General features: G+C 34.6%; 1 pseudogene; it reads left to right on the top strand.

Moving 5' to 3' along the window:
• Positions 1-1,469: 1,469 nt before the first annotated feature.
• Positions 1,470-23,879, top strand: part of LOC139849482 (probable galacturonosyltransferase 10) — a 49,412-nt pseudogene continuing 27,002 nt past the window's right edge.

Here is a 23,879-nt window from a genome sequence, read left to right as displayed (position 1 = left end):
GGATAAACCTACTGGAAATGAGAAAAATAGATCTAGCTTCAAAGGATCCTTGGATGGCTTGAAAGTTCTTGAAGCAGAATCATGACACGAAAACAATTTCAAGTAAGATTTCCACTCGAAATAAGATTGTTATAGTTATAGAAATTGAATTAAAGTTTGAATATGATTATTACCTTGTATTAGAAAGATAACCTACTGTAAGTAACAAAGGTTTCTTAATCTTGGATGATTACTTGGAATGGATTTAGAAAACTTGGAAATAAACTTGCAATCTTGGAAGTATTCTTGATTTTATGAAACTAGAACTTTTGGAATTTATGAAGAACATTTAGAACTTGAAGATAGAACTTGAGAGAGATCAATTATATGAAGAAAATTGAAGAATGAAAGTGTTTGTAGGTGTTTTTGGTCGTTGGTGTATGGATTAGATATAAAGGATATGTAATTTTGTTTTCATGTAAATAAGTCATGAATGATTACTCATATTTTTGTAATTTTATGAGATATTTCATGCTAGTTGCCAAATGATGGTTCCCACATGTGTTAGGTGACTCACATGGGCTGCTAAGAGCTGATTATTGGAGTGTATATACCAATAGTACATACATCTAAAAGCTGTGTATTGTACGAGTACGAATACGGGTGCATACGAGTAGAATTGTTGATGAAACTGAACGAGGATGTAATTGTAAGAATTTTTGTTAAGTAGAAGTATTTTGATAAGTGTCTTGAAGTCTTTCAAAAGTGTATGAATACATATTAAAACACTACATGTATATACATTTTAACTGAGTCGTTAAGTCATCGTTAGTCGTTACATGTAAATGTTGTTTTGAAACCTTTAGGTTAACGATCTTGTTGAATGTTGTTAACCCATTGTTTATTATAACAAATGAGATGTTAAATTGTTATATTATCATGATATTATGATATATAATATATCTTAGTATGATATATATACAGTTAAATGTCGTTACAACGATAATCGTTACATATATGTCTCGTTTCGAAATCATTAAGTTAGTAGTCTTATTTTTACATATGTATTTCATTGTTAATACACTTAATAATATATTTACTTATCATTTAACATAATTAACCAAGTGTATCAATATCTTAATATGATTAATATGTACCTAGTAAGACGTTGTTATAACGATAATCGTTATATATATCGTTTTCAAGTTTCTTAAATTAATAGTCTCATTTTTATGTATATAACTCATTGTTAAAATACCTAATGAGATACATACTTATAATAAAATCATGTTAACTATATATATAACCATATATATGTCATCGTATAGTTTTTACAAGTTTTAACGTTCGTGAATCACCTGTCAACTTGGGTGGTCAATTGTCTATATGAAACCTATTTCAATTAATCAAGTCTTAACAAGTTTGATTGCTTAACATGTTAGAAACACTTAATCATGTAAATAACAATTTCATTTAATATATATATAAACATGGAAAATTTTGGGTCACTACATTGTGATTGCAAAACAACTCCATTAACACTTTGAGAATTCGAAACTGCTGTTCGGGACATGGCCCTTTTGCTTTTTTAAGCCAAACAACTCCACTACGATAGTTCAACCATAATCATGAGACTCAAAGGCAGAATCCAAGATCTTGAAGAACGGACGAGTTCTGTAACCGATATAAGTAATAAATATGAACAAATAGCTGCTGAAGAAGTACTAAAAAGCCTATACTGTCTCCGTGTCCGCTTAACAACCGAATGGTTTAAATGAACCGATCAACAGAAAAAGCCTTTAATAATAAACAAATCAGCATGAAACTAAAAGACAACAATATGTACCATATATGTGTTGTTTCAGACAACATTCTCTCTACTTCAGTTGTCATATATTCATCAGCATCGAATTCTCAAAACCCCGATAGATTAGTGTTTCATCTTGTAACCGATGAAGTCACCTATGCTGCCATGAAAGCATGGTTTACTATGAACAGTTTTCGTGGGGTCACTGTTGATGTTCTAAAGTTTGAAGATTTCACATGGTTAAACGCCACTTACATCCCTGTTCTTAAATATCTACAAGACTCTGAAAGCATAAATATCTATCTATGTTGAACTATTTCCTTCACTGAAGATCGCATTTTGATCCTGATGCTTGTGGATGGGCTTTTGGGATTAATGTTTTTGATTTAGTTGAATGGAGGAAAAGAACGTTGACAAGACGCTGTGGAAGCTCGGTACGCGCGCTACCATATGGACTTTTTACGCTTTACGGATTGACGGAGCCTTTAGATGCCAACTGGCATGTACTAGGTTTGGGTTATACGATTGTGGATCCTCAAGTGATTGAAAATGGAGCTGTGTTACATTATAATGGTAATTCGAAGCCGTGGTTGAAAATATTAGTCTATACTTATGTGTTGTATGTGTTTGTATGTCATGGGCTAGCCCATGTTTATATTTTACCCTAAAAGCCCATTGTAATTTGTATGTATGTATACGTTGTTAATATGAATGGAATAAATCAGATTATTATTATGGTATTAGAGCCATTTAAATTCTCTCCTCTATCTCTTCCAAATATCTCGTAATCTTCCCTTTTCTACTCCAGCAATCACACCATTTTTTTCTGTTTCCTATTTTATTATTTATCATCTAACATAGCTTCGTATCCCAGAAAAATTCTTCACTGAAATATTCTTCTCTGCCCCTTCTTCTCTGTTTTAACGACGTGCTTCATGGCTCCCAACACAGAACTTAACGTCTCTAATAATTTGGAGTCACCAATATCCGCTCTTTTGTTCCCCTAAATCTCGACCTTGATGAATTATACTATGATGCGTGGGGTAAATTATTCGAAACACATTGTATGACCTTTGATCTAATCGGTCATCTTTATGGTTCTACTGTTGCTTCCGAATCTAATGACAAGGAATGGAAGAAGATGGACTCACTCATCAAACTTTGGATTTATGGGACACTGATGTGTGCGAGGTGTACTAGGAAATAGTATTATTTTTACAACGAAATACTATTAAATACGATACAATTTTACACAAGATATTTATTTATTTATAGAATGGATATACCTAAACCTTGCTACAACACTTATAGGCAGTGTACCTAATCGTACAGTAGTGTAGTTTTTAGTAAGTCCGGTTCGTCCACAGGGAACTCTTAAACAAGCTTAACACTATATTAGATTTAAATTTATAAAAATACAAATATATATAAGTAATATTATTATAAAAGGGGGTTTTTTACCGTTTAATGACCGGTTTGTCGATTTTAAAACTTTAGTCGCAGTTAAAACCAAATGTAAAATATTAAATAAATAAAAGACTTAATTTAAAGCGTAAAATAAATAACGATAATGAAATTGCGATAAATAAAAGTGCGATAATTAAAAAGTATGATAATTAAAAGTGCAATTAAATACAATGACAATAAATAAAAGAGCGATAATTAGAAGTGCAATTAAATATGAAAATAAAGGAATTATGCTTATTTAAACTTCCATAATCATGATGTTTGACGTGTTGATTTTTAGTTTATTCCCATGGGTTAATTGTTCTTTGTCCTGGATTATTCAATATGTCCATACGGATTTGTCCATAATAGTCCATCAGTCATAATTATAAAATGCGGAAGTCTTCGCCAAATTATTCTTATTCCCGAAGTCAAATATTCCAACTAATTGGGGATTCGAATTGTAACAAGGTTTTAATACTTTGTTTAATGAATACACCAGGTTATCGACTGCGTGTAAACCAAGGTTGTACTACTTTGTTAACAATTACACCAATTACCCTTGAATGTAATCCACCCCCGTTTTAACAAGTCTACTAACTATTAATCCAGTTCCGTGTCCGGTAAAATGAACAATTATTGGTATTTATAGATATCCCGCCCACCGTGCCCAGTCAAGCGTATGTGGTTATATATAAATACGTCAAATTATAAGTGTATATATTAAATTAACGAGGTATCGTTTAGTTAATATAAAGCCCATTAATAGCCCATAGTCTAATTTCCACAAGTGTCGTTCTTTTATCCAAACCCCAATTATGGTACAAAGCCCAATCACCCAATTTTAATATTTAGCCCAACATCATGATTACTTTTTCTTAAATAAGCATAATAATAACTTAGCTACGAGATATTAATTTAAAAATAACATTAACCATAACTTAAAGTGATTAAAAATAGCGTAGCGTTACACGGACAGAGTTCCGACTTACAAGACTTTAAAACATTCGACTAACCTAACCTTATTATTATCACTAACTTAAAATTAAAATTACAAATTGAGATTACTAATTGGAGTGATACTTGGTACATTAGATAAGAGAAAGAAATTAGAAAAAGGTGTGTTTTTTACGTCCAAAACATGCGAGATTTATAGGTGAGGCCTATCCCAGCTTGCCATGCGATCGCATGGGATTTCTTACTCCAGGCCATGCGATCGCATGGCCGTCGGTTTCAGCTGTCATTCAGCTTTGCAACAGTATAGCCGCCGAATTTTTATAATATATAATATATATATAATTTTATTATAATTATATATATATTATATTATATTTATAGGCATAGTTGACTTGTAATTTTCGGTCCGTTGCGTCGAGCGTTGAGAGTTGACTTTGGTCCCAGTTCCGGTTTTTCGAACGTCCTTGCGTACAATTTAATATCTTGTACTTTGCGTTTTGCGTCTTGTACTTTTGTAATTTTGAGACGTTTCTCATCAATAATTGGAACCACTTTGATTGTACTTTGTACTTTTGAGATTTTTGGTCGTTTGCGTCTTCAATTCGTCGAATCTGTCTTTTGTCTTCACCTCTTATTATTTAAACGAATATCACTTTTAAATAGAACAATTGCAACTAAAAGCTTGTCTTTCTTTAGGGATAATGCTATGAAATATATGTTCATTTTTAGCATTATCAAATATTCCCACACTTGAGCGTTGCTTGTCCTCAAGCAATATAGTCTTGAAATATACTAGAATCACTTCTTTATTCTTCATACTTTGTACATCAGTGATTTCTATACGGCGGTATAAACAATGGTAGCAACGTTGTGGTTTACAGTCCCACATGACTATGAAAATTTAGATCCATTAAGGAAATTGGATCTTTATGAAAACATTTGATCTTTAGAAAATTAAATCTAGCTTTTACCCTAGATAAGTTTTCCGGAATAACCCTTCACCGGTGTTTGTAAATTATTTTTTTGTGGGTTTGGTGGGTTTCAGATTTGAAAATTTTAGCTCAAAACTTACGGTTTTGTGTCACCCACTTGCTAACCTTGTATTAGGAAAGCAACACGTCCAGTATACTTGTTCCGTATATTACCTTTCGGTAAACTACCGTCCGGTTGTAAAGGAAAGCGTTGAACAAGCAACTGTTAAGGCAATGTCCCCTGACATGCTTTTAATTATGGTCTATAACGTGTTGGATGCAATTACTATCCTTGGTAGGAGCAATAGTAAAGCTCACCCTTATAATTTTTCTTCAGTCTGGGACAAGGTCCTGTCTTTGACCATGCTATGCAACCACCGTTCTTACGGTTGACACCCGATTTGGTTCAGGTGACCTAATGAATTCCAGGTGAATTACTAGGATTTTACGTTCAATGGTAATGAACGCATTAAAAATGGGTTTTCAGAAAACAAATCGGTTTGTAATTTTGATCAAACTATTTTCTCGTTCAAGCTCGAGTTTAGATATCATCGAATTCCATGAGTTTGTAATTCTCAATCTTTAAGGTCAATCTCTAGGATTGAGTAATATCAGGCTTAAAAGCTGATTTTTGATCTTTAAGGAGATTATTGATGTTTCGCGAGGGGTATATAAAATAGTTATTAATTTTAGCACTATATTTTACTACGAAATACGTTACCAATTACACAAGTTTTAATTATTTATTTACAAATGGGATATACCTAAACTTTGCTACAACACTATAGGCAGTGTACCTAATCGTAGAGTAGTATAGTTTTTAGCAAGTCCGGTTTGTTCCACAGGGAGCGGGCTTATTGCACACTATATTTTTAAACAACTATATTTGTACAAAATATATATAATTATATATAATAATATATAAAAGGGGGTTTTACCGTTTAATGACCGGTTTGTCGATTTTATATTTTAAGCGAAGCGTAAAGTAAATGACGATATTTAACTAACGATAAAATAAATAACAATAATTAAAATGACAATAAATAAAAGTACGAGGAAATATGAAATAAAATATATTATGCTTATTTAAACTTCCGTAATCATGATGTTTGACGTGTTGATTTTCAGTTTATTCCCATGGGTTAATTGTCCTTTGTCCTGGATTATTTAATATGTCCGTCTGGTTTTTGTCCATAACAGTCCATCGGTCATAAATTTAAATTGCGAGTGTCCTCGTCAAATTATCCTTATACCCGAAGTCAAATATTCCAACTAATTAGGGACTTAAACTGTTACAAGGTTTTAATACTTTGTTTAATAATTACACCAGGATATCGACTGCGTGTAACCCAAGGTTTTAATACTTTCTTATCAATTATGCCAAGTGTCCTTGTACATAATTTCACCCCTGTTTTAATAATTCCATAGACTATTAATCCATTCCCGTGTCCGGTTAAATGAACGATTATTCGTACATATAAATATCCCGCCCATCGTGTCCGATCGAGTGTATGTGGTTATTTATAGGTACGTCCAATTGTAAATATTTATATTAAAATTAACAAACTATCATTTAGTTAAACAAATATAAAGCCCATTAATAGCCCATAGTCTAATTTCCACAAGTGTCATTCTTTTGTCCAAACCCCAATTATGGTACAAAGCCCAATTACCCCGTCTTTAATATTTAGTCCAACATCATGATTACTTTGGCTCAAATAAGCATAATAATAACTTAAGTACGAGACATTAATTTAAAAAAGAGAACATAACTTACATTGAGTATTTATCGCGTAGTGTTACACGGACAGAATTTCGACTTCAAAAACCCGTAAAAATAACTTTTACATAACCCGAACTAATCTAATATAAAACTATACTATACTATATATATATATAATATATATATATATATTTATTATTATTACATAGGAGTATTATTATTATTATTTATTTATATTTACTCGGCAGAATGCATGGCCTTTTATAGGAGTTTTGATTTCTGACAGCTCCGCGAGTCGTGGAGTTTTTGGCCTTCAAACTCCGCGAGTCGTGGAGTTTGAAAATCCAGCTCAGGATCATTTGTCTCATAGCTTGTCGACATAATTTTTAAATATATATAATATATAAATAATTTATATAATTATTTAAATATTATATTATATTCTTGTGCATAGTTGACTTGTAATTTTTGGTCCGTTGCGTCGGGCGTTGATAGTTAACTCATGTCCCGGTTCCGGATTTTCGAACGTCCTTGCGTACAATTTAATATCTTGTACTTTGCGTTTTGTAACTTGTACTCTTGTCATTTTTAGACGTTTCTCATCAATAAATTGAACCTTTTGAATTGTATCTTGTACATTTGAGCTTTTTGGACGTTTGTGTCTTCAAATCTTGTTTTCGCCTTTTGTCTTCGCACTTATTTATTTAAACAATTACAATGAAAATATAATACAATTACATATGAAAACCTATTATTTAGGAGGGATATTTCTATGAAATATATGTTCCTTTTTAGCCTTATCAAATATCCCCACACTTAAGCGTTGCTTGTCCTCAAGCAATACATAACTTGAAATAAAATCACACTTCACTCGAATCACTTTTTTATTCTCACACTTTATACATCAGTGATTTTGATACGGCGGTATAAACAATGATAGTAACGATAGAACCATGGTTAAAGGTGGGTGTGTCATCCACAGTTGCCTCGGGTTTTGGTCAACGACACTTGCAATCAAATAGCCGATTTACTTTCGGTTTCCAAAGCAAAGTGCACATTTGAAAGGCGGTTTACAGTCCCACATGACTATGAAAATTTAGATCCGTAAGGAAATTGGATCTTTATGAAAACATTTGATCTTTTGAAAATTCAATCTAGTTTTTACCCTAGATAAGTTTTCCGGAATAACCCTTCACCGGTGTTTGCAAATTATTTTTGTGGGTTGTGTGGGTTTCAGATTTGAAAATTTTAGCTCAACACGTGTGGTTTTGTGTTACCCACTTGCTAACCTTGTATTGGGAAAGCAACACGTCCAGTATACTTGCTCCGTATATTACCTTTCGGTAAATGACCGTCCGGTTGTAAAGGAAAGCGATGAACAAGAAACTGTTAAGGCAATGTCCCGTGAGTTGCTTTTGATTATGGTCTATAAACGTGTCGGATGCTATTACTATCCTTTGTAGGAGCAATAGTAAAGATCATCCTATGATTTTTTGGTCTGGCACAAGGTCCTGTCTCCGACCATGCTATGCAACCACCGTTCTTACGGTTGACACCCGATTTGGTTCAGGTGACCTAATGAATTCCAGGTGAATTCCTAGGATTTTACGTTCAATGGTAATGAACACATTGAAAATAGGTTTTCAGAAAACAAATCGGTTTTAATTTTGATCAAAATATTTTCTCGTTCAAGCTCGGGTTTAGATATCATTGAATTCCATGAGTTTGTAATTCTCAATCTTTAAGGTCAATCTCAAGGATTGAGTAATATCAGGCTTAAAAGCTGATTTTTAATCTTTAAGGAGATTATCCTTTCTGGGGATCTGATTCATTAGTCTTATCAAGCTAATTTGCACGGTGCCCCCTATTGTACGAGATAAATCCTTCTCATGGTTAGGATAAATCTGACCACCTGGCGACCCTGTTTTATGCTGAGGTCCGTGGATTTCCTGCTGATTTTAGTGTTGACTTTTCTAGATTTTTCGTCATCCTACAGCTGGTCTGGACGACAACTTCTTGACCTAAATCAAGAAGCGCGTTTCTTTTTCGGAAGACTTTACTTCCTTTAAATGATGGAATTGATTCATCGTGTAGATCCATCTTTCATTACAGTAAATCGGGTAAAACAGTTAATTTAGTCCAAAACAAAAGCACTTGCAATAAACTTTACAGAAACATGTGATAGATAGTTTTTAATTGAATAACTTGGTACATTCTCCCCACACTTAGTTTCTTTCTTTGCCTTTTTATTCTCCTTTATTCCATTTTAAATGAATTCAAGCGTTTTAGGGTGTTTCTCAATTTATGTCCTTTCCGAGGTAACGATAATTTCAGTATTAACACCTAGTTTTCACCGTTCTTAAATATGTATAAACATGATTTTGAATTCATTTAGTTGAAATTTTTTTTTTTTTTTTTTTTTTTTTAAATTTTCACAAAATTTAGAAAATAAGCCAAGAATAGATCCGAGAGAATTTATAACCTTTCCCCACACTTAAGATCATGCAATGCCCTCATTTGCATGAAATCAGACTCTAATTATAAATTCATGAGGGTGATTAGTGTAGAAAGTAGTTAAAGATACCATAAAATTGCAGGATGATAGATGGTGCACCTCATCGTTCATTCCTTCTTGTTTTATCACACATGTTTTTCTTCAAAAACGGTTGCTTTTCTGAACTGTTTACTAATATTTGAAAAAACGTCTTTTATCCTAACTTATCATGCATTTTTGTTAACGAGTTATGCACTAACCCGAACCCCTAATTTAACATTAAGTGGGGTTAAACTTCCCCACACTTAGCTGACGACAAGTGAAGTCGGTAGAATAAGTTCCACGAATTAGAGTAGTGAGCCAGTTATTTACATCTCGGGTGGTGTATAATATATCAATGGGTTTAAAGTTTAGACTCGCCCGATTGTCACTACTTAATTCTTTTTTAAGTGTAGCTTTTAGTAAATGGATATGTCTCTTTTCTGGTTCTTGGTCAAATGGATCGATATACACCGACATACATATTATAGGGTGGATAATTTCTAACGTTTCCTTCCTTTTATTCTCGACGTCAAAGTTTTCACCTCTATTACCCAATTGGGTAAAATTCGAGGTGTCATTATCTATTACAGCTCGTAGTTCATTTCCGGTGGATGACTCGTCTATTGAGAATATTGGGTTGGAAGGTTGTGGAATGGTGAAGTTCGGTTTGGCCTTGGGGGTAAAATTTTTAACGTTATCGTATTCCCAAGAGTACCAATTTGTTACCCTTACTTCTTCTTTATCCATTGATGGATCGATGATTTCGTCGGTAGAGGCTAATGTGTCGATATGTTGTGAAATTAGTAAGACTGAATAAAAAGTATCATCGGGATAGTTGGTGATTTCGGAGCTCTCGAATTCATCAAAATTCGATGATATGAGATTTTCTTGCACACGACTCCTCAGATCAACAGGTGTGTAGTCTGATAGAGTTTCAGCTTGCCGGTTTGCAAACTCTCTCATTTGTTCATTTTGAGCATTGAGTTCTTCGAGTTTGATTTTCATATTGTCTAATAAATTTTCAGACACGTAATTTTCCTCATCTACTGGTTGTTGAGTTTGGATATATTCTTGGGAATAATCCCAATTTGAATTGTATTCTTCATAATCATTCCATTCAGGTTCCGTGGGTGCGTAATTTTTCATAGGAACTGTAACGACCCAAACCATCCAACGACAAAACCACGTGAAAACAGCAAAATAAAAAAAAATTTGCTGAACTGCCACCTGGCGCGGCGCGCCATATAGGCCGCGCGGCGCGCCAAACCTGACTGTCCGGAGAGTCTTTAAATGCGAAAATGTTTGACTAGTTCCCGACATATTTAGGCGTAACGCTTTTAACCTCATGTTCTATATATAAAAACTAGCACGTTCTATTAATAAAATTAAGTTTACGAAGCGGGGCCCACATTGACCCAAATTACCCCTAAGTACCAAAATACAATTTTCGACCATAAGACTTTTAATACAAAACAAAGCCGAGCATGGCGATTGGGGATACGCTACCCAATCCTAATAAATCCAAAAGCAAGCCTTCTACGCAAACTATGCAAGTCCTCTAATCCTCGCGCTTACCCGAGCCACCATCCGCATGCAATCTATAAAAAGAGTCAACAACGAGAGGGTAAGCTAACGCTTAGTGAATGATAATATACTACATACATATATATGTATAAAATGGACACGCCACAAAATAACAAATACCGCATACCGAGGCATCCATATAAGGCACTACACTAAGCATACCGTACGATCTCTAAGCAACGAGCTAAAGATACAACAACAATATAAGTTCACCAACGACGATGTGAACAAAGCCAAATAGCTACACCCGGAGGGTTAGCTACAACACAACAATACATTAATATATAACAATATAGACGAACAAGGTTAACACCTTAACCCAATACCGAGAACCAAGTACCACAATGAAGATTGGCCGAACTACACGAGCCTTAGTAATCCGAAACCACACGAGATTACTATCTTCACAACATCGAGGTTGGCCGAACTACACGAGCCTTAGTAATCCGAAACCACACGAGATTACTACCTCAATAAGATGACCGAACTACACGAGTCACCATGAATCCGAACTACACGAGATTCATTCCAATAAGATGACCGAACTACACGCGTCATCGTGAATCCGAAACCACACGCGATTCACAATCTCAACATAGGAATGGTACTCGCATTTCCCACCGGTACTCGCATTTCCCGATAGTGTTACACCATACCGACATAACACTACTCCCTTGATGAAGTCAGCGGACCCCGAAGGTCATGCTCCACCAATCACAACACCGGATGAAGTCAGCGGACCCGAAGATCATGCTTCACCGATCACAACACCGGATGAAGTCAGCGGACCCGAAGATCATGCTTCACCGATATAACACCACGCTCATGATGAAGTCAGCGGACCCCGAAAGTCATGCTCCACCAATCACGTATTCCCATGATGAAGTCAGCGGACCCTAAAGATCATGCTTCATCAAACAACCATACCATAATCGAGCAAGAACCACCTATACCAAACATAGGTACCAAACAATAATTCTCTACAAGAGAACCCGACACACACCTCCCTTAACCGGAGGATTTCACCTTGCTCACCAAACACGTCCATTATCTCTCAACGAGATTTACCACGTTACCACCTCGGTGATGATTCAAATCCAAACCATAAGTACAATTTATCCGAAATTGTACTCTACCACAAATCGACCCAACTAGGTCTCGACAACATTTTCCGGATCTACCAATAGCATCATCCGAAATCTCACACTAAAACTTCCTCGTGCGGGAGTGTAACTCCCCCACTTAGAACCACGTTCCATATCCACAACTCGTACAACCGCACAATGCTACCACAGGTAGACTTTACCAACAATTGGGCTCACACGACCCATTACCACATCTTGCTCCAACCTTGAGCACACGAAGGATTTTAACCAACCCTTAAACACTTTGTACGAAAAGTGTACCGCAACACAATCGGAGTCGAACACCACGCTAGTAGGTATAAAAGAGGCACCTAATGTCACGTCATAAAGACTCCATTACCAACACACATCGAGATTTAAAACACTCGATCTCAAGGGTTCCAACCGACCGACGAACCTCATGATTCGTCACTTCAACATAAAAGCGAACACGCGCTTAACAACCAAACACCAAAACCATTTCCGTGGCTTGGTAGAAACGTTTCCCAAATACTAAGGAATGCTTGGTTGCACCAAGTCTTACGCCCTTCGCCCGTCAATCAAACATCAACATAGGGTACTTCCATTAGGAACGTCACCCATAGCATAACATGCACAACAAAGGCACGCAACTCAAACTCAAACGGCATTTAATAAATAATCAAAAGACATATTTATCAAAATTAAACGTACCTTAACGTCTCCTGGCTGCACCCGTCCCCGCTAACTTGGGACATTCCGACTTACGATGTCCTTCTTTTTGGCAATTGAAGCACACGATACCATCACCCTTTGGTACCGAACATTCCCAAGACTTGTGACCCCTCACGCCACAATTGTAACATCTAGCCGCACTAGAATCCGACATACCCGCTCGCGTACCACCCGTGCTCACACTCGAACCCTTAGCCCTCTTACTCGGAGCACCATAAGAAACGACCATTCGCTCACTTGAAGGTTCACCCTTTTTCGATCGTGAATACGACTCGAAACCTCTAGCCAAGTCGAATAATTCCGAAAACGATTTCGCTTGACCCCGGCTAATTTTACTTTTCAAGTCATCATTCAAGGTCCGATAGAAATCTCCCATCAACAAACGATCATTCCCCAAATACTCCGGACAAAAACGAGCCTTCGCCATAAAGGTCGTCTTGAGAGTACTCAAATCCATAGATCCTTGTCACAAATTTCGCAACTCATTACGCAATTCCCACAAATTGGCCGAAGTTCGGAACTCCTCAAAGAATTCCTCCTTAAAGTCGTCTGATGTTTTGCGAGGTGTATATAAAATAGTTATTAATTTTAGCAGAAAACACTATTAAATACGATACAATTTTACACAAGATATTTATTTATTTATAGAATGGATATACTTAAACCTTGCTACAACACTTATAGGCAGTGTACCTAATCGTAAAGTAGTGTAGTTTTTAGTAAGTCCGGTTCGTTCCACAGGGAAATCTTTAAACAAAGCTCAACGCTATATTAGTTTACTTTTATAAAAATACAAACATATATATAAGTAATATTATTATTATAAAGGGGGGTTTTTACCGTTTAATGACCGGTTTGTCGATTTTAAAACTTTAGTCGCAGTTAAAACCTAATGTAAAATATAAAATAAATACAAGACTTAAATTAAAGCGTAAAGTAAATAACGATAATGAAATTGCGAATAATAAAAGTGCGATAAAATAAACTTACGATAATTAAAAAGTACGATAATTAAAAGTGCGATTAAATAACAATAAATAAAAGTGCGATAATTAGAAGTGCAATTAAATATAAAATAAAGGAAATTAAATATGAAATAAAAGAATTATGCTTATTTAAACTTCCGTAATCATGATGTTTGACGTGTTGATTTTAGTTTTATGCCCATGGGTTAATTGTCCTTTGTCCTGGATTATTTAATATGTCCGTCTGGTTTTTGTCCATAACAGTCCATCAGTCATAAATATAAAGTGCGAGTGTCCTCGTCAAATTATTATTATACCCGAAGTTAAATATTCCAACTAATTGGGGATTCGAATTGTAACAAGGTTTTAATACTTTGTTTAATGAATACACCAGGTTATCGACTTCGTGTAAACCAAGGTTTTACCACTTTGTTAACAATTACTCCAATTACCCTTGAATGTAATTTCACCCCTGTTTTGATTATTCTAGTGGCTATTAATCCATTCCCGTGTCCGGTTAAATGAACGATTATTCGTACATATAAATACCCCGCCCATCGTGTCCGATCGAGTGTATATGGTAATTTATAGGGACGCCCAATTGTAAATCTTTATATTAACATTAACAAACTTTCATTTAGTTAAACAAATATAAAGCCCATTAATAGCCCATAGTCTAATTTCCACAAGTGTCGTTCTTTTGTCCAAACCCCAATTATGGTACAAAGCCTAATTACCCAATTTTTGTAATTAGCCCAACATCATGATTACTTCGTTTTAAATAAGCATAATAATAACTTAGCTACGAGACATTAATGTAAAAAGGTTGAACATAACTTACAATGATTAAAAATAGCGTAGCGTTACACGGACAGAATTTCGACTTACACCCTTACAATATTCGTTAACATACCCTTATTATTAGGATTTAAAATTAAAATTAAAATTAAAATATAAATTATATATATATATTACGTATATATTGAGAGAGAGATAGATATTATGGTGTAAGTAAAAATGGATCACGAAGTCGCTTTAAATAGAAGGTGGCCTGGAAAAGGTACTCATGCGAGTCGCATGAGTTTGGGCATTAGGCCATGCGACTCGCATGGCCGTGATTTCCAGCTCAGGATCATTTGTTTTTTAGCTTGCCGACATAATAAATAAATAATATAAATATATAAATAATTTTAATAATTATTTATATATTATATTATATTTATATGCATAGTTGAGTAGATATTTTTGGTCCGTCACGTCGGGCGTTTCTTCTAGGCTCAGGTCCCGGTTCCGGATTTTCGGACGTCTTCGCGTATTATTTTAAATCGCGTACTTTGCGTCTTGTAACTTGTACTCTTGTCATTTTGAGACGTTCCTCATCAATATTTTGAACCTTTTTAGTTGTATCTTGTACTTTTTAGCTCTTTGGACCTTTTTGTCTTCAATTTGTCGAATCTGCCTTTTGTCTTCACTTTTTAATATTTAAACGAATATTGCTTGTAAATCGAACAATACCAACTAAAATCTTGTCTTTCTTGGGGAATAATGCTATAAAATATGTGTTCATTTTTGGCATTATCAATATTCCCACACTTAAGTGTTGCTTGTCCTCAAGCAATATAGTCTTGAAACACTTGAATCACTTCTTTATTCTTCACACTTTGTACATCAGTGACTTCAATACAGCGGAATAAACAATGGTAGTAACGATGTGGTTAAAGGTGGGTGTGTCTTTTTATGGTTGCCTCGGGTTTAGGTCAACGACACTGGCAATCAAATAGCCGATTTACTTTCGGTTTCCAAAGCGAAGTGCACATTTGAAAGGCGGTTTACAGTCCCACATGACTATAAAAATTTAGATCCTTTAGGAAATTGGATCTTTATTAAAACATTTGATCTTTTGAAAATTCAAGCTAGATTTTACCCTAGACAAGTTTTCTGATTTGATCCATCATCGGTGTTGCAAAATATGTTTGTGGATCAATATTTTGGCTAAAACTTTTTAGGTTCGTATAATCCACTGCTATCCCGGTATCGGAAAGCACACATCCAGTTTACTTGTTTCGTATATTACCTTTCAGTAAACTACCGTCCGGTTGTAAAGGAAAGCGATGAACAAGAAACTGTTAAGGCAATGTCTAATGACATGCATTTGTTCATGGTCTAATTAACGTGTCGGATGCTAGAACTATCCTTGGTAGGAGCAATAGTAAAGATCATCCTTTGATTTTTCGGTCTGGCACAAGGTCCTATCTCTGACCATGCTATGCAACCACCGTTCTTACGGTTGACACCCGATTTGGTTCAGGTGACCTAATGAATTCCAGGTGAATTCCTAGGATTTTACGTTCAATGGTAATGAACGCATTGAAAATGGGTTTTCAGAAAACAAATCGGTTTGTATTTTTGATCAAAATATTTTCTCGTTCAAGCTCGAGTTTAGATATCATTGAATTCCATGAGTTTGAATTCTCAATCTTTAAGGTCAATCTCAAGGATTGAGTAATATCAGGCTTAAAAGCTGATTTTTAATCTTTAAGGAGATTATCCTTTCTGGGGATCTGATTCATTAGTCTTATCCAGCTAATTTGCACGGTGCCTCCCCATTGTACGAGATAAATCCTTCTCATGGTTAGGATAAATCTGACCACTTGGCGACCCTGTTTGATGCTGAGGTCCGTGGATTTCCAGCCGATTTTAGTGATGACTTTTCTAGATTTTTCGTCAACCTACAGCTGGTCTGGATGACAACTTCATGACCTAAATCAAGAAGCGCGTGTCTTTTTCGGAAGACTTTACTTCCTTCTAATGATGGAATTGATTCATCGTGTAGATCCATCTCTTCTTTTCTTTCATCGGGTAAAACATTTGATTATTGTTCAAAACAAAAGTATTTTCAATTGTTTGTACAAAAATATGTGATATGTTTTGAATAACTTGGCAAACTTTTCCCACACTTGGCTTTTATTTATATTTTTCTTTGCCTTTTTCTCTTCTATTCCATTCTTATTAAATGAATTCTAACGTTTTGGTTGTTTCTCAATTTATGTCCTTTCTGAGGTAACGATAATTTCGGCTCAATGACCTAGTTTTAATCGTTCATAAATATGTATAAACATGATTTTGAATCCATTTTGTTAAAAATTTTGAAAAATTTACTAGAAGTGGGTAGTCAGTATATAAGACTAGGGCTGTTCCTTGTTATCGGAGAGCACTAGATTCTAACACAACTACTGCGTTACTAGCATTTTTAATGGTAACCAAGTGTTTAAATTTTTTTTTTTAAAATCCGAAAGAATTTAACCCCTTCCCACACTTAAGATCTTGCAATGCCCTCATTTGCAAGAAATCAGAAATAATTTAAATTATTGAGGGTGATTATCGCAGAAAAATGATTAAATTTTACCAAAGTTTCAAACATATTGTCGTTTGATTGTTTGAATGATAAATGGTGCACGTCATTTGTTCATTCCGTCTTGTTGTTATTTCACATATATTTTGCATCATTGTCGTCAAAAATTACTTGCTTTTGCTGAACTTAATGCCAGTCTTTGAAAACGCGTTGTTTTACCCTGTTTTGTGCATAAAATAGAATACATACAATACAAATATAATCATACATGCAATTTGAAATGGAACTTTGGCATCCCACTTTCAAACTATAAGAAAAATATTAGTACACAATAATAATAAGAATATCAAACATTACATAAACGTAATAAAATGTTAAGTGTTTAAAATAAAAATAAAAATTACCAACTTATCTCTACTCATCAGGAGGCGGGTTAGGAGGAAAATTAGGATATGGATCCCAATTCATGTTCGGATCAGGGTTCCATGGCTGGTGATAGGTGAACTGGTATGCTGCGTCATAATCATATAAATCATAGGGTGGTCTCATTTCTGGCTGATGTGCAGGATAGTATGCGGGTCGGGTCGGATAATACATCTCGCCAGGCTGCAACTGGCTTATAATTTGGCGCTGATGATAATCCCATCGGCCATGCTCTCGTTGTCGGGAATGCTCGTAGTCATTCCGACGTTGCCATGCCTCGTACTGCATATGCCTGTCATAGTTCGTCATGTATTCATCCTCCATACGAACGCCTAAATCAAGAGCAGTTTCCCGAACAACTCCTATAATGTTGTTCGCCTCTTCCATTTCGTCATCCGAACCTCTTTCTACCTGTCGCTGAGGTCCCTCGTATCGATATACCCGACCACGTCTCATCAATAATACCCTTGCACCGTGATAAAGGTTTGAACTTATAGTTTCACCTTCGTCCTCTATTTCGTTCATTGGACCCCCTTGGTGCTTATCCACACCTAAATACTCTCCAATGAGAGTAATGAAAATACCACCACCTATAATACTCCCCGATTTCATCCCCGAAACTACATTAGCGAGATAATAACCAACACAATAGGGAATGTTAACGAAACTCCTCGGGTCTCTAATACACTTGAGGTAGAACAAATCGTTTACGGTCAATTTCTCCTTATTCTTACCCCTTTGTGTAATTGTGTTTACTAAGAATCTATGAATCACCCGGAGTTCAGCTCTATCTATATCTAAGTATGTATGATTTCCACTGGCGTGAAATTCATTAAAGTGGGACATACGCCTCCAGACGGCGTTAATATCAAATTCCCTATCTATCCTTTCTCCTTGGGCAATCAGGCTATTACAGTCGGGGCTCAAAAGTTCAGCAGGGGTGTAAATCTGTAAGGCCCTGGCTAAATCTATCATGGACATTCTGTACATGCGTCCACCTAACAGAAATCTAATAAAGCTTCTATCATCTATCCTCCTAACATAACTGTTTAACTTAATAGTACTAAGTAATTCTATACACCATTCCCTATATATGGTTCTACGAATGGAAAATAGGCGCATCCAATCGTTAAACTGAGAATTACCATACCTTTGCACCAATAATTTCCGAATCGGTTCGGCAAGGTCAACTGTTTCCAAAGGTACCCAGTCAATTGCCCTTGGCATTTCAACAACCTTAAAGTAGAGAATGTGCATGTTCTTTTGATAATCTGGATACTCTATCCAACATCGATCAAATCTCAGATTTGGGTGTAACTGATCTTCATTAATGTCTAAGCTCAGAATCATTTGATGTGGAGCAAATTGACGAAACTGATTCATGAATAATTGATCTTGATCGTGATATGGAATATGTTGATCCTCATGTTGTTCTTCTTCTTGTTGCATATGTTGTTCTTGTTCATAAAACATTTTTGGTTTGGGCTCTGGTTGTCTGGACGATGATGCACCGTCCGTATCTGTATTTCTCTGCAAAACACATTAAACACAAAATTTGTGCATCCAAATATGCATTAGTGTTAGCAAAATAATAACTTGAAACAATTATGATGACATGTTCAATTCATAACACATTTTATACACATTTTCTTAACAATAACAATTCTACACTTTTACATACGAAAATGTGTACAATGTTTTATCACATTTAAACTCTTAAACATGTCAACAATAATCATTATAGCAATTAAACACTTGTTACATGGCATTCAAATCAAACTAGTGCTCATTTTCATATTTTTGTCAAGTCTACACTTTTTCAAATAAGTACATAAGAAAATGTTCATCAAGTTTTTAATCATTCATCTCAAATTATATGTCAAACTAATCACTACTAGCAATTAAACAAGTTTAAAATGGCCTTTACATCAAATTATCCAAGTTCATGAATTTTTTAGACTTAAAAAGTCTACTTTAATTCTCAAAAACATGTTTAGGCTCAAAGTTTGGATCAATTAACTACCTAAACATGTTACACTACTTAATTTAGCAACAATTCATGACAAAAATCGGCCATAACCTGTTTATATCAAAAAGCCCCAAATTACTCAAGAACACAAACCCTAGATTCCTAAAAATTTGAAGTTTTTAGCTTCAATTCATGTTAAATAGCTTCAATCTAGGATATACATGCATAATATAACAACAATTTAAGTCTAATTACACTAGAATTTAACAAAATCAAAATATAAAATTTATAGCTCAAGAACACAATAATTCGAATTTAAAGAGATTAGGGGTGAAATCTTTAGCGTGTTCCTGAAGGGGTTGAACCTACTGAATCTAGGCATGATTATTGTGAAATTTTTGCAAGAAATTTGGTGAAAATTGGTGAAAAATTGAGAGAGTTTGGGAGGTTTTCGTATGTGTTTGTGTGTGTATTGTGAGAGACAGAAGAACAGGCGACTGAGAAACTTGTACCTGGCCCCTTTTTTTAATCCATGCGAGTCGCATGGTTTTGTGCATACCCCCATGCGAGTCGCATGGGGTGTAATTTCTGGTATATTTTTTTTTTTTTTTAATAATAAACCTTATACTTTTAAAACATAAAATTAATAAAATTTTAAAAATCTTGTTTCTTTTTAAGACGAGGTCGTTTCGGGACGATGCCCTAGTCCGTCCCTCGACAAAATTTTAAAATTTTGTCATTTTCAAGCGATTGTTTTAAAAGCTTAGATTTTTGGGTTTTTTTAATGTTTTTGGCATACTTTAAATCAATAAGATTAAAAATAATGATATTAAAAGTTCTCGTCCCTTCCTTGGGTAAAGCAATTTCGGTTCAGAGACCTAGTCTTCAACTTACGACGAATTTTAAAAATCATATTCTTAACTTAATGAGATAAAGTAAATTTTTGTTTTTAAATTCACACAACTTAAATATAAAATTCAAAATTAATATTAAAAATTCATACCAAACTTAAAATTTAAAATGCATAAAATTAAAAATTCATATTTTAAAAATTAAAAATTCACACCAAACTTAATTTAAAAATTCATATTATAAATTCATACCAATCTTATATTAATTTTTTAAATATTTACAATTTTAAATATATTGTTTTTACAAAGTTTACAATATTAATTTAAGATTTATATTAATTTTAAAAACATGGTAAAAATAAAATTAAAAATCTTTTTGGCTTTTTATCCCACTTTAATCAATCAAATATTATCAAAAATATGCGCCCCTCTTTTCGGTAAAGTAATTTCGGTTCCAAGACCTAATTTGACTCATGACGAATTTTTGAAATATTTTGGGTTGATTGATTAAAGATATTTATACCTTAAGAATAAACGTTAAATTTCGCAGTGATGTAATAAATTTTTGAATGATATCAATAATTTCGGTCGCCAAACCTAATTTTATTCAATACCAATTTAATACTTTTTAGCGAACAAATTAGCGTTTATTATCAAAAGGTTAAAAATAAAAATAAAAATAAAAACTGTACAGACATACCTGTGAAATAGATTTCTTAGTTATATGATCTATCCCATTCATAAGATAGTCGGTTTAATTGGTTTTCCATGGCTACATAGGCGTAACCTCGAGCATTCAGTGTCTTTTCTTCTAAACATATGAACGGTCCGTCTCTGCATAAAGTAACAAATTCGGTATTTGAATAGGTTTGATTATTTGAACATTTACCTCCATGTGACCATTTTCCACATTTGTGACATCGTTCTAGGTGTCGTGCTCTTCTTTTCGCTGCGGATTTTGATTTTCCTTTACCAAATTGTAACTTATTATCTTCGCATCTGGATTCTTTTCTAACTCCGTCCATTCTTTCTCTGATTACTGATACTATTTCACTCGGTAGTATGTCATTATTACGTTTAGTGATCAAAGCGTGTAGCATTAGACCATGGTTTAGTTCACAGGCAGTCTTCATTTCGTAAAAACCTAAAAAAAAATAAAAATTCAGAATGGGGGGAGAAGACTAGTTCTTTAGGGTCTGCTAGGGAAAGACCATTCGGGTTCCATTTTCGAGAACTACACGAAAACAGACAATCTAACTCTAACAGAAATACATATTATCCTTTAAAGACTTGATTCTCCCCACACTTAGTTAGCTGTGGTATCGAAATTGTGATTAACTTCGTTGTCGACTTCCATCGGACCATGTATGTAATGTTTAACTCTGTGACCATTAACTTTAAATTCAATCCCATTTGAATTTATCAATTCTATCGTTCCGTATGGGAAAACTCTTTTGACTATGAATGGTCCAGACCATCTTGATTTCAATTTTCCAGGAAATAGCTTGAATCGTGAATTGAAAAGAAGAACTCTGTCTCCTTCTTTAAATTCTTTTGAACTTCTGATTCTTTTATCATGCCATTTCTTCGTTCTTTCTTTATAGATTAACGAATTTTCGTATGCTTCATGTCTTAATTCTTCTAATTCGTTTAGTTGACTTAATCGTAGACGTCCGGCTTCATGTAAATCAAGATTACATGTCTTCAAAGCCCAAAATGCTTTGTGTTCAATTTCTACTGGAAGATGACATGCTTTTCCATAAACAAGTCTAAAAGGTGTGGTTCCAATTGGAGTTTTGTAGGCTGTTCTAAAAGCCCAGAGTGCATCCTCCAATTTAATGGACCATTCCTTCGGATTTGATCCTACGGTTTTCTCTAGAATACGTTTTAAAGCTCGGTTGGTATTTTCAACTTGTCCACTTGTTTGTGGATGATATGCGGTGGAGATTTTATGAGTTACTCCATATCTTTTAAGAACTTTCTCAAGTTGATTATTACAGAAATGAGTACCCCGATCACTTATTAAAGCTTTTGGTGTTCCAAACCTTGCAAAAAGACGTTTTAAAAAGTTGACTACAACTCGTGCATCGTTAGTTGGGAGAGCTTGTGCTTCCGCCCATTTAGATACATAATTAATGGCTACGAGTATATATAGATTATTATGAGATTTTGGAAATGGACCCATAAAGTCAATACCCCAAATGTCAAATACTTCACATACTTGGATGACATTTTGTGGCATTTCATCACGTTGACTTATTTTTCCGGCCCTTTGACATGCATCACAGGATTTGCAAAGAAGGTGTGCGTCTTTGTAAATTGTAGGCCAATAGAATCCAGCTTCATAAACTTTTCTTGCTGTTAGTTGAGGCCCATAATGCCCTCCTGTTGGTCCTGTGTGACAATGGTTTAAAATTTTACTAGCTTCATCTCCAAATACACATCGGCGTATTATTCCATCGGGACAACTTTTAAACAGATGTGGATCTTCCCAAAAATAGTGTTTTATATCACTGAAGAATATCTTTCGTCTTTGGTACGATAATCCTTTTTCAAGGAATCCACAAACTAAGTAGTTTGCATAGTCTGCAAACCATGGGATTTCTTTATAATCTATCTTCAATAGATATTCATCAGGAAAGTTGTCTTGTATGGCCGATTCATTCAGAACTTCTAATTCGGGATTTTCAAGACGAGAAAGATGATCAGCGGCGAGATTTTCTGCTCCTCTTTTATCTCGGATTTCAATATCAAACTCTTGTAAGAGTAAGATCCAACGGATTAATCTTGGTTTAGCATCTTGTTTTGAAAATAGGTATCTAAGAGCAGAATGGTCGGTATAGACCACCGTTTTTGCTAGAACGAGATATGATCGAAATTTGTCAAAAGCAAAGACAATAGCAAGGAGTTCTTTTTTAGTAGTTGTATAGTTCGTTTGTGCTCCTTGTAATGTCTTACTAGCATAATATATAGGTTGAAATCGTTTTTCAATCCTTTGTCCTAAAACGGCTCCCATTGCAAAATCACTTGCATCGCACATTAGTTCAAATGGTAGATTCCAATTTGGTGTTATCATGATCGGCGCATTAGTGAGTTTTTCTTTAAGAATATTAAAAGATTTGATACACTCATCTGAAAAGATGAATGGCGCATCCTTTTCTAGGAGTTTATTCATAGGAGTGGCAATTTTAGAAAAATCTTTTATGAAACGTCGGTAAAAACCGGCATGCCCTAGAAAACTCCTAACTCCTCTAACATTGGTGGGATGTGGAAGTTTAGCAATTACATCTACTTTAGCTCTATCCACTTCAATTCCTTCTTTTGAAATTTTATGTCCAAGAACGATGCCTTCTTTAACCATGAAATGGCATTTCTCCCAATTAAGTACTAGATTTGATTTTTCGCATCTAATTAGCATTCGTTCCAGATTAACTAGACATGATTCAAATGTATCACCGAAGACTGAAAAGTCATCCAT

The sequence above is a fragment of the Rutidosis leptorrhynchoides genome, chromosome 5, assembly GCF_046630445.1.
Source record: "Rutidosis leptorrhynchoides isolate AG116_Rl617_1_P2 chromosome 5, CSIRO_AGI_Rlap_v1, whole genome shotgun sequence".
NCBI classification, from domain to species: domain Eukaryota; kingdom Viridiplantae; phylum Streptophyta; class Magnoliopsida; order Asterales; family Asteraceae; genus Rutidosis; species Rutidosis leptorrhynchoides.
The sequence above is the reverse complement of the archived record's forward strand: the minus strand, read 5'-3'. Positions and strand labels throughout refer to the sequence as shown.